The sequence below is a fragment of the Zea mays genome, chromosome 5 (assembly GCF_902167145.1).
Source record: "Zea mays cultivar B73 chromosome 5, Zm-B73-REFERENCE-NAM-5.0, whole genome shotgun sequence".
Classification (NCBI taxonomy): Eukaryota; Viridiplantae; Streptophyta; class Magnoliopsida; order Poales; family Poaceae; genus Zea; species Zea mays.
In genome coordinates, this window is record NC_050100.1 from 177,828,754 (window position 1) to 177,840,078 (window position 11,325).

Below are 11,325 nucleotides of genomic sequence, written 5' to 3' on the forward strand. Positions count from 1 at the left end.
TCTAATGAAGCACCGGGCTTTGATACCAATTGATAGTCGCCTAGAGGGGGGGGTGAATAGGGCGAAACTGAAATTTACAAAAATAATCACAACTACAAGCCGGGGTTAGCGTTAGTAATAATAAACGAGTCCGCAAGAGAGGGAGCAAAACAAATCGCAAGCAAATAAAGAGAGTGACACGTGGATTTGTTTTACCGAGGTTCGGTTCTTGCAAACCTACTCCCCGTTGAGGAGGCCACAAAGGCCGGGTCTCTTTCAACCCTTCCCTCTCTCAAACGGTCCCTCGGACCGAGTGAGCTTTCCTTCTTCTCAATCAACCGGGAACAAAACTTCCCCGCAAGGGCCACCACACAATCGGTGCCTCTTGCCTCGGTTACAATTGAGTGTTGATCACAAGAGCAAAAGAGAAAGAAAGAATGCGATCCAAGCGCAAGAGCTCAAAAGAACACGGCAAATCTCTCTCTCTAGTCACTAGGGTTTTGTGTGGAATTGGAGAGGATTTGATCTCTTTGAATGTGTCTAGAATTGAATGCCTAGCTCTTGTAAGTGGTTGAGAAGTGGGAAAACTTGGATGGCAATGAATGTGGGGTGGTTGGGGTATTTATAGCCCCAACCACCAAATGTGGCCGTTGGGGAGCCAGTCTGCTCGATGGCGCACCGGACAGTCCGGTGCACACCGGACATGTCCGGTGCCCCTGCCACGTCATCAGTGCCGTTGGAATCTGACCGTTGGAGTTCTGACTTGTGGACCACCCTTGATGTCCGGTGGCGCACCGGACAGCTCCTGTTCATTGTCCGGTGCGCCAGTATGGGCAAACCTGACGTCTGCGCGCGCTGCGGCGCATTTAATGCCTCTGCAGGTAGCCGTTGGCGCGGGATAGCCGTTGCGCTGGAGTCACACCGGACAGTCCGGTGCACACCGGACATGTCCGGTGAATTATAGCGGACGAGCCGTTGGCTTTTCCCGAAGCTGAAGAGTTCCTGAGGCCGCTTCTCCATGGCGCACCGGACACTGTCCGGTGTACACCGGACAGTCCGGTGAATTATAGCGCGAGAGCCCCTGGAAATTCCCGAAGGTGGCGAGTTCGAGCTGGAGTCCCCTGGTGCACCGGACACTGTCCGGTGGTGCACCGGACACTGTCCGGTGGCACACCGGACAGTCCGGTGCGCCCAGACCAGAGGGCCTACGGTTGGCTCTTTGCCCTTTTGTTGAACCCCACACTTGGTCATTTTATTGGCTATGTTGTGAACCTTTGACACCTGTATAACTTATACACTAGAACAAACTAGTTAGTCCAAAGATTTGTGTTGGGCAATTCAACCACCAAAATTATATAGGAACTAGGTGTAAGCCTAATTCCCTTTCAGGTACCTCGGGAGCGCAGTCCGAGCCTTGGTTATGTATCGAACGTACCCATGGTCATCCCTCGCCCAGCGTCTGAGGCGGCTGTGAACCCTTCGGGGGCCAGCCTTCGAACCCCTGATCAGTAATGGGCGCGAAGCCCGAGTAGCCTGAGGCGGCCGTGGAACCCTTCGGGGGCCGGCCTTCGAACCTCTGACCAGTAGTGGGTGTAGGGCCCACGCGATCTAAGGCGGCTGTCGAACCCTTTGGGGGGCCAGCCTTCGAACCTCTGATCAGTAGGGAGGCTCGGAGCCTGGTTCCTTCCTGGGGAAGGATCCTTTTCGGGGTATCCCCCTTTCCCGGTCCCCGTTGCAAGAGAGAGAGAAAGAGGAAAAAAAAGGAAAATGATACGAAATCGAACGACGCGGCGTACCTTTACTGACGCGGTCATTATGGCGAAGGCGAAGCGTCGCCCGCTTCTCCTGCCGGAGGCGCCGCCTGTCCTGCCGCGGAGTTAATGCGACGGGGCGAGTGGTTGGCGGGGTGGCCGTTGCGCGTGCGCGAGCCGTTCGAGGAACGAATCACAGGCGTGTTGTCTTCACGCCGTGAGAGGGGGTTCTCTTGCTGCCCCTGGATGGGACGTGAGCTTGGCTGACGACGTGACCGCTGCTCCCGCCCGCCTGCCACCGTCATTACTGCCGGCCCATTTTTGGCCGCATTGACCGCCGCGCCAGGCTGGTGCTGCTGGGTCGTGCGCTGGGTCGCCTCGAGTCGCGGTATTGGTTCCGCAATCGAGGAGGCGCGGTGGTGGCGCAAGTGGCGGTGCAATTGCTTGCACGAAGCAGTCGGCGCGCCGGTTGCATGACGCGTGGGCCTGGGCCTCCAGGCTGGGCGTGTTGGGAGTCGAAGAAGCGCGCCCACTTGGCGCGGTTGCATGCCGCCTGCATGGCTGCCCGCCCCTTTCGCCCGTTGGTCTGGGCAAAAGTGGAGGGTCGCTTGTAACCGCTGGGCGGTTGTGTGCACCGCGCGCGGCGGTTTGGCTTCTTCTGCTCTGAGCCGGCTTGCATGACATGCGGGACCCAGCCCCCGCGCCGCAGGGGAGGGCCTTGGAGCGTGTTGGAGAAGACTCAGCCCGTGACGGCTGGGGGCGCAAGTAGGGAGAGTTGCCTTTAAAAGGAGGGTGACTCCCTTCGGAAGGCGACCATGTCTTCGCGCTCCCTTATGCATCGTGTCTTTCCACCTTCCAAGCCCCCGGATGGGGGATACCCGCCATCTTTTCGCCTCATCGTTGGAGGAACGCAACTCCGTGGGAGTTGGTACCTTTCAGCCTGAAAGCATCTAGGCCCCTGGTTGGTTTTAGTGATTAATGACAACGTAATATTATATGTGACTAACGTGTGTTTTGCAGAGACAAATGGTAAGTTAGGTCGCATGACAGGTAGAAGTACTACAACGGTGAAAACAATCCCGGAGATAAGAACTCGAAGCGACGGCTAAAACGACGGAACAAAAGGTGAAGGTCTACGGAGTCCGAGTGTCAAGGAGATGTGGACACTCGCGATTTAGTTAGGTCTTTTATTCTCTTTTAGCCGTACTATAAAGAGGGGTTGTCGATGAGTAGTTTGACCAAGAGAGTTCTAGTGTAGTGTTGGTGCACAATCACACTCATATACAGTGCTAGGTGTCACTCTAGAACTCACACACAAGTTAGAACGAAAACCGATTTGAAAATCAGCTGAAAAACAAGACTTAGTGTTTCTGGCTTTGGGGCACCGGACTGTCCGGTGTGCACCGGACTGTCCGGTGCACCCTCTGCCAGGTGGGGCCTGGCTGGTCCACGGCAGAGTCTTCCCAGTCGCAGAAACCCGAGAGCGCAGCCTTCGGAGATGAATTTTAGTGGCACACCGGACACCGCACCGGACTGTCCGGTGTGCACCGGACAGTGGACTGTTCACTGTCCGGTGCGCCATGAGTCCAACGGCTAGCTGTTAGAACTAGCCGTTGGAAGTGACCGTTGGCGCACCGGTGGCGCACCGTTGGCGCACCGGTGGCGCACCGGACTGTCCGGTGCGCCATCGCGCAGTAAATGCCTGTAACGGCTAGTTGGTGGGTGAGGGCTATTTATACCCCCTCCACCCACCATATTCAAGGTCTTGCACTCCACATTTATTCCAGCACCTTGGTAGAGTATTGCAAGCACCAAAAGCCTAGTGAGGAGATTAGAGAATCATAATCCGCGCTTGTTCCTCATTAGCGCTAGTGAGAGCCACCTAGAGCACACACCACTTGCATTAGGCTTCTCTTGGTCAAGCGAAAGTCTATGGCTTGTTACTCTTGGTGATCGGCATCACCTAGACGGCTTGGTGGCGTTGGGAGCTCGGTGATCACCGTGAAGATCTTGTTGGTGACCCGACTCAAGTTTGTAAGCGGTCTCGAGGGATCCACCGCGCCGGAGTGGCAAAGGATCATCTCGTAGTGAGCACTTGGTTCTTGCGAGGACCAAGGGGGAGCGATACCCTTGCGCGGGTGCTCCAACGAGGACTAGTGGAGAGTGCCGACTCTTCGATACCTCGGGAAAAATTGGAGGAGTCTTCTAAACTTTGCTTTACATTCCGCACTTAATTCAAGCACTTTACATTGTGTATTTGTTTAGCAAGTATTTGAAGTATTATCTTAGCTTTGTTACATTTCTAGTATTATTTGATTAGTGCTAGTTGTTGGGGTGAAGTTGGGCTCTTGTTTAGCTCTTGCTTAGGTTTTAATTAGTGTTGATTTTTAGAAAAGCCCAATTCACCCCCCCTCTTGGGCATCGTGATCCTTTCAATTGGTATCAGAGCCTTGTTGCTCATAAATTAGCTTAACCGCTAGAGTTACGATGTCCGGTGGGGATGGACCTCCTCCCGTTTTTGATGGTGATGATTTTTCTTATTGGAAAATTCGTATGGAAGCATACTTAGAGGCTATAGACATTGGTGTCTATAAAGCCGCCACACAAGGGTTTCCCCAACCTAGAGATCCCACAAATCTTGTAGGTGATGAGTTCAATTATGAGAAATGGAATGCGAAGACCAAAAACACCCTTTTTAGAGGCCTTTGCAAAGATGTGTTCAATAGAGTTCGGAATCATAAAAATGCTCATGATTTGTGGATGGACATTTGTGCTCTACACGAAGGAACTAGAAGTGAACGTGAGGAAAGATATCACATAGCTATGCGAAAGTTAAATTCTTTTGAAATGCTTGCTAATGAAAATGCAAACGCTATGTACTCACGACTTAATATTCTTGTAGAGGAAGTCAATGGATTGGGGCTTACTCAAATCTCACAACCGGATGTTGTGAGGAAGATTCTCAGTGTCCTCCCAATAGACAAATATGGACACATTGTCACTGTGCTACATCAAATGGATCTTTCAGTTACCACACCTACACAAATTTTGGGAAAGATCAATGCCCATGAAATGTACACGCACATCAACAAAGAAGAATCATCTTCCAAAAGAAAGGATTTGGCTCTCAAAGCAAATCATGAAAGAAAAGGAAAAGCAAAAATACAAGTTGAGGAAGAGTCCTCAAGTGATGATGACCTTGATGCAAACATTGCCTTGATGGTAAGGAAGACCACCAAGATGTTGAAGAAGCTAAATAGAGAAGGCATCAAATTTGATTCAAGAAAGAAGAAGTTCTTTTCCAACAAAAGAAAGCCCATTTCTGAGATGGACTGCTACAACTGTGGTGAGCTTGGTCATCTTGCTCATCAATGCAACAAGCCCAAGAAGAACAAGTTCAAGGGCAAGAAGGAAGATGACAGCGATGATGAAAAGAAGGAAAAGAAATTTTTCAAGAGGAAGGATGGGAAGCAAAAGAGGTTCCACAAGAAGAAGAATGGAAAGGCCTATATTGTTGGCGATTGGCTCACCGACATCGAATCATCAAGTGGATCTTCTTCAAGTGAAGAAGAGGATGATGAAAAAGTTGCGGCCATCGCCGGGGACTTCTCTTCACCACCACCATCGCCATCATCCACTTCTCACCTATGCCTCATGGCTAGGGGTGAACGAAAGGTACAAAATGATATTAATATTGATGATGATAGTGATAGTGATAGTGATGAAGAATTTGCTTCACCTTCATATGATGAGTTAGCTGACTTACTTAAAGAATATACTCAAATCATTAGAAAGTCAAAAGCTAAATGTGATAGGCTGAAAAATGAAAATGAATCTTTAAATGCCAAGTATGACATAGTTATAAAGGCTAGTGATGAAATAAAAGAAGAAAATAAAACTATGTCATCAACTGTAAATGAGCTCACAAACTCCCTAAAAGATGCTAAGGAGAAATATGACAAATTAAATGAAGCTAATAGGGAGTTGCAAAATAGACTAGTTAAGATCAAGGAAGACTATACTCAAATTAAATTTGATCATGACAATCTTCTTGTTGAAAATGAACTTTTATCTTGCAAAACACATGAGGCTATTAACCCTGTTGTTAAGCTTGATGTAGCAACCTCATGTGATGATTTGATTCAAGAAGAGCAAACTAGTCTACATGCTGAATTGACTGAAAAAGTTGAAGTCCTGACTTTAGACAACCAAAAATTGAAGAATTATTTGACTGATGCAACTACTAGAGGAAAAGTTGCTATTGAGAACAATGATTTCAACAATGAGTTGGCAGTGGATAATCAAAGGCTTAAGAATGAGGTCAAGAAACTAAAAAGTGAAAATGAACATCTTGCAACAAGTGTGCAAAAGTTCAACAAGGGTCAATACCTCCAAAATGAGCTGCTTATGAACACTGTTATGAAAAATAACAAGAGTGGTATTGGATACAATGCTTTTGTGCAAAAGAAAGCTATCACTCAATACAAGCCAAAGCAGACTCACAAGCCTATCAAATGCTTTGAGTGTGGAAATGAAGGTCATTTTGCCCACAACTGCAAAGCTAAACCACCAACTCCCTTGCCTAAGCACTCAAGACCATTTGCTTTCAATGCTCACTATGTTCTAAGAAAGGTTGCAAATGGAAAGATTAAGGTTACATTCCTAGGTCCACCAAATAAGAGTAGACCTAGACAAATCTGGGTGGCAAAGTCCTTAATTGAGAGAGTCACTGGTCCTATGCAATATAGGGCTCTCAAAACTCAAGCTTGAATTGTCTGTGAATGTAGGTGAACTACAAGACCGGTGGGAGCCATTGGGTTATTGACAGTGGATGCACACTGAAAGGGAATTAGGCTTACACCTAGTCCCTAATTAATTTTGGTGGTTGAATTGCCCAACACAAACAATTGGACTAACTAAGTTTGCCCAAGTGTATAGATTATACAGATGTAAAAGGTTCACACTCAGCCAATAAAAAGACCAAGTTTTGGATTCAACAAAGGAGCAAAAGTGGGAACCGAAGGCCCTCTGGTCTGGGAGCACCGGACTGTCCGGTGTACACCGGACAGTGTCCGGTGCACCAGAGGACTCCAGCGCAAACTCGCCACCTTCGGGAATTTCCAGAGGCGACTCCGCTATAATTCACCGGACTGTCCGGTGTACACCGGACAGTGTCCGGTGCGCCAAGGAAGGTCAGCCTCAGGAACTCGCCAGCTTCGGGAAAACGCCAACGGCTAGTCCGCTAAAATTCACCGGACTGTCCGGTGTGCACCGGACTGTCCGGTGCGACTCCGGAGCAACGGCTATCTCCGCGCCAACGGCTACCTGCAGAGCAATAAATGCGCGCACAGCGCGCGCAGAAGTCAGGCTTGCCCATACTGGCACACCGGACAGTAAACAGTACTTGTCCGCTGTGCACCGGACACCCAGGCGGGCCCACAAGACAGAAGCTCCAACGGCTAGAATCCAACGGCAGTGATGACGTGGCAGGGGGCACCGGACTGTCCGGTGTGCACCGGACTGTCCGGTGCGCCATCGAACAGACAGCCACCCAACGGCCACTTTTGGTGGTTGGGGCTATAAATACCCCAACCACCCCACCATTCATTGTATCCAAGTTTTTCACTTCCCAACTACTACAAGAGCTCTAGCATTCAATTCTAGACACACCAAAGAGATCAAATCCTCTCCGATTCCACAAAAGGCTTTAGTGATTAGCGAGAGAGATTTGCCGTGTTCTTTTGAGCTCTTGCGCTTGGATTGCTTCTTTTCTTTCTCAATTGTTCTTGTGATCAAACACTCACTTGTAATCAAGGCAAGAGGCACCAATTGTGTGGTGGCCCTTGCGGGGAAGTTTTGTTCCCGGCTTTGATTTGAGAAGAGAAGCTCACTCGATCCGTGGGATCGTTTGAGAGAGGGAAGGGTTGAAAGAGACCCGGCCTTTGTGGCCTCCTCAACGGGGAGTAGGTTTGCGAGAACCGAACCTCGGTAAAACAAATCCGCGTGTCACACTCTTCATTTGCTTGCGATTTGTTTTGCGCCCTCTCTCGTGGACTCGTTTCTTTATTACTAACGCTAACCCGGCTTGTAGTTGTGTTTATATTTGTAAATTTCAGTTTCGCCCTATTCACCCCCCCTCTAGGCAACTATCAATTGGTATCAGAGCCCGGTGCTTCATTAGAGCCTAACCGCTCGAAGTGATGTCGGGAGATCAAGCCAAGAAGGAGATGGAAACCGGCGACAAGCCCACTACAAGCCAAGGGAGCACTTCATCGGAATAGTCCCGCACCAAGAGGAGGGAGAAGAAGAAGAGCTCCTCCAACAAAGGGAAGGAGAAGAAATCTTCTTCTCACCACAAAGAGAAGAAGGAAAAATCCTCTTCCCACAAACCGCATCGGAGTGGGGACAAACAAAAGAGGATGAGGAAGGTGGTCTACTACGAGACCGACACTTCATCAACATCGACCTCCGGCTCCGATGCACCCTCCGTAACTTCTAAACGCCAAGAGCGTAAGAAGTTTAGTAAGATACCCCTACACTATTCTCGTATTTCTAAACATGCACCTCTACTTTCCGTCCCATTAGGCAAACCACCAACTTTTGATGGTGAAGATTATGCTAGGTGGAGTGATTTAATGCGTTTTCATCTAACCTCACTCCACAAAAGTATATGGGATGTTGTTGAGTTTGGTGCACAGGTACCATCGGTAGGGGATAAGGACTATGATGAGGATGAGGTGGCCCAAATCGAGCACTTCAACTCTCAAGCGACGACAATACTCCTCGCCTCTTTAAGTAGAGAGGAGTATAACAAAGTGCAAGGGTTGAAGAGCGCAAAAGAGGTTTGGGATGTACTCAAAACCGCGCACGAAGGAGATGAGCTCACCAAGATCACCAAGCGGGAAACGATCGAGGGGGAGCTCGGTCGGTTCCGGCTTCGCAAAGGAGAAGAGCCACAACACATGTACAACCGGCTCAAGACCTTGGTGAACCAAGTGCGCAACCTCGGGAGCATAAAGTGGGACGACCACGAGATGGTTAAGGTTATTCTAAGATCACTTATTTTCCTTAACCCCACTCAAGTTCAATTAATTCGTGGTAATCCTAGATATACTAAAATGACCCCCGAGGAAGTTATCGGGCATTTTGTAAGTTTTGAGTGCATGATCGAAGGCTCAAGAAAGATCAACGAGCTTGACGAGCCCACCACATCCGAAGCTCAACCCGTCGCATTCAAGGCGACGGAAGAAAAGAAGGAGGAGGCTACACCAAGTCGACAACCAATAGACGCCTCCAAGCTCGACAATGAGGAGATGGCGCTTGTCATCAAGAGTTTCCGCCAAATCCTCAAACAAAGGAGGGGGAAAGACTACAAGTCCCGCTCCAAGAAGGTTTGCTACAAGTGTGGTAAGCCCGGTCATTTTATTGCTAAATGTCCTATATCAAGTGACAGTGACCGAGGCGACGACAAGAAGGGGAGAAGAAAGGAGAAGAAGAGGTACTACAAAAAGAAGGGCGGCGATGCCCATGTTTGTCGGGAATGGGACTCCGACGAAAGCTCAAGCGACTCCTCCGACGACGAGGACGCCGCCAACATCGCCGTCACCAAGGGACTTCTCTTCCCCAACGTCGGCCACAAGTGCCTCATGGCAAAGGACGGCAAAAAGAAGAAGGTAAAATCAAGATCCTCCACCAAATATGAAACCTCTAGTGATGAAAATGCTAGTGATGAGGAGGATAACTTGCGTACCCTTTTTGCCAATCTTAACATGGAACAAAAAGAAAAATTAAATGAATTAATTAGTGCTATTCATGAAAAGGATGACCTTTTGGATTCCCAAGAGGATTGTCTAATTAAGGAAAACAAGAAACATGTTAAGGTTAAAAATGCTTATGCTCTAGAAGTAGAAAAATGTGAAAAATTATCTAGTGAGCTAAGCACTTGCCGTGAGATGATTGACAACCTTAGGAATGAAAAGGCTAGTTTAAATGCTAAGGTTGATTCACATGTTTGCAATGTTTCAATTCCCAATCCTAGAGATAATAATGATGATTTGCTTGCTAGGATTGAAGAATTAAACATTTCTCTTGCTAGCCTTAGAGTAGAAAATGAAAATTTAATTGCTAAGGCTAAAGAACTAGATGTTTGCAATGCTACCGTTTCCAATCTTAGAGACAAAAATGATATTCTTCATGCTAAGATTGTTGAACTTAATTCTTGCAAACTATCTACATCTACCATTGAGCATGTCACTATTTGTACTAGATGTAGAGATGTTGATGTCAATGCTATTCATGATCATATGGCTTTAATTAAACAACAAAATGATCATATAGCAAAATTAGATGCTAAAATTGCCGAGCATAACTTAGAAAATGAAAAATTTAAATTTGCTCGTAGTATGCTTTATAATGGGAGACGCCCTGGCATCAAGGATGGCATTGGCTTCCAAAAGGGAGACAATATCAAAATTAGTGCCCCTCCTAAAAGATTGTCCAACTTTGTTAAGGGCAAGGCTCCCATGCCTCAGGATAACAAGGGTTACATTTTATACCCTACCGGTTATCCCGAGGACAAAATTAGGAAAATTCACTCTAGGAAGTCTCACTCTGGTTCTAACCATGCTTTTATGTATAAGAGTGAGACATCTAGCTCTAGGCAACCAACCCGTGCTAAGTTGCCTAAGAAGAAAATCCCTAGTGCATCAAATGAACAAAGCATTTCATTTAAAACTTTTGATGCATCTTATGTTTTGACTAACAAATCCGGCAAGGTAGTTGCCAAATATGTTGGGGGCAAGCACAAGGGCTCCAAGACTTGTGTTTGGGTACCCAAAGTTCTTGTGTCTAATGCCAAAGGACCCAAAACCATTTGGGTACCTAAAGTCAAGAACTAAACTTGTTTTGTAGGTTTATGCATCCGGGGGCTCAAGTTGGATACTCGACAGCGGGTGCACAAACCACATGACAGGGGAGAAGAAGATGTTCTCCTCCTACGAGAAAAACCAAGATCCCCAACGAGCTATCACATTCGGGGATGGAAATCAAGGTTTGGTCAAAGGATTGGGTAAAATTGCTATATCTTCTGACCATTCTGTTTCCAATGTTTTTCTTGTAGATTCTTTAGATTACAATTTGCTTTCTGTATCTCAATTATGCAAAATGGGTTACAACTGTCTATTCACTGATATAGGTGTTACTGTCTTTAGAAGAAGTGATGATTCAATAGCATTTAAGGGAGTGTTAGAGGGTCAGCTATACTTGGTAGATTTTGATAGAGCTGAACTCGACACTTGCTTAATTGCTAAGACTAACATGGGCTGGCTCTGGCACCGTCGACTTGCTCATGTTGGGATGAAGAATCTTCATAAGCTTCTAAAGGGAGAACACATTTTAGGACTAACAAATGTTCATTTTGAGAAAGACAGGATTTGTAGCGCATGCCAAGCAGGAAAGCAAGTTGGCACTCATCATCCACATAAGAACATAATGACGACCGACAGACCACTGGAGCTCCTACACATGGATCTATTCGGCCCGATCGCTTACATAAGCATCGGCGGGAGTAAGTACTGTCTAGTTATTGTGGATGATT